The sequence below is a fragment of the Neophocaena asiaeorientalis genome, unplaced genomic scaffold (genome assembly GCF_003031525.2).
Source record: "Neophocaena asiaeorientalis asiaeorientalis breed wild unplaced genomic scaffold, Neophocaena_asiaeorientalis_V1.1 scaffold43, whole genome shotgun sequence".
NCBI lineage: Eukaryota > Metazoa > Chordata > Mammalia > Artiodactyla > Phocoenidae > Neophocaena > Neophocaena asiaeorientalis.
The window spans coordinates 138,995-140,116 of record NW_020173674.1 but is presented as its reverse complement, the minus strand read 5'-3'; positions in this window follow the sequence as shown (position 1 = coordinate 140,116).

Genomic DNA, 1,122 nt, shown 5'->3' with positions numbered 1-1,122 from the left:
CAGGCCCCGGCCTTTGTTCTCTTAACCAATTAGACCTGAGGTTAAGCCCGCCACCAGGCTGCCCCTGCTCAGAAGCTTCATCCATCAGGGCAGGGGCCAGGCCTCCCTGCAAACAGCAGCCCTGTGGGTACCCTCCTGGGGCTGCTGGTGGCCAGGGGCTTTTGCCTCCTTAATACCCTACATCAGATTAACTCCACGTTGTATTCTGGCCCCAGTTCCCATTGCACCTACTTTCCACCCCAGATTACCCTTAACCCCATTAAGTGCAGCAGAAATTACACTTTCAGGTCAACGGCAGCATAGAGGCTCTGACGCTGTGACAGCCCAAATTTGGGTATAAATCTTTTCCCAATATCCAGTATTCCAGGAGAAATTACAGTACAAGAATTAACCCTTTCCCGAAGTAATATAAGCCTCAAAGAAATTGAACTAAAATTCTTAAGTTCAAGTCCAAACAAGCTCAAGTACTAGGAAGGAAAACAATCTCAAACAAATCAGTTGGGCTTCCCTGGTGGCGCAGAGGTTGAGAGTCCGCCTGCCGATGCAGGGGACGCGGGTTCGTGCCCTGGTCCGGGAAGATCCCACATGCCACAGAGCGGCTGGGCCCGTGAGCCATGGCCGCTGAGCCTACGGCGTCTGGAGCCTGTGCTCCGCAAGGGGAGAGGCCACAGCAGTGAGAGGCCCGCGGTACTGCAAAAACAAAAAAAAAACAAAAAAATCAGTTCTGTGTTGCAGTTTCTGAGAAACAGGTCACGTGACTTCCCGCCTCCTCTGGGGGAGGCTGTGGCCCCGGGGCTGGAGGCTGGCAGTCAGGAAGGCGGGATGGATTCCAGACACAGGAGCCCGCCTGAGTTTGCAGTTTCCTGGCAGCAGGAGCTCAGTCTAGGCTTTTCTTTGACAGTCAAAAAAGGCTGCTTTGTTGTGTCTAGTGGGAGACTTTCCCTTCTTCCCTTCTAGGGTCTTCGGCTTGTGTAATAATTAAATTGACATAAAACAACTTAGCAGCAGAAAAACAAATTTTGTGCATACAGGAGCCCCATGAAAACATGAGACCCAAAGGGCAGCCAGAAAATTGTGGCTTTGGTAACTTCCTGAGCCAAGGAGAGGGGTGGGGTCTGGGGT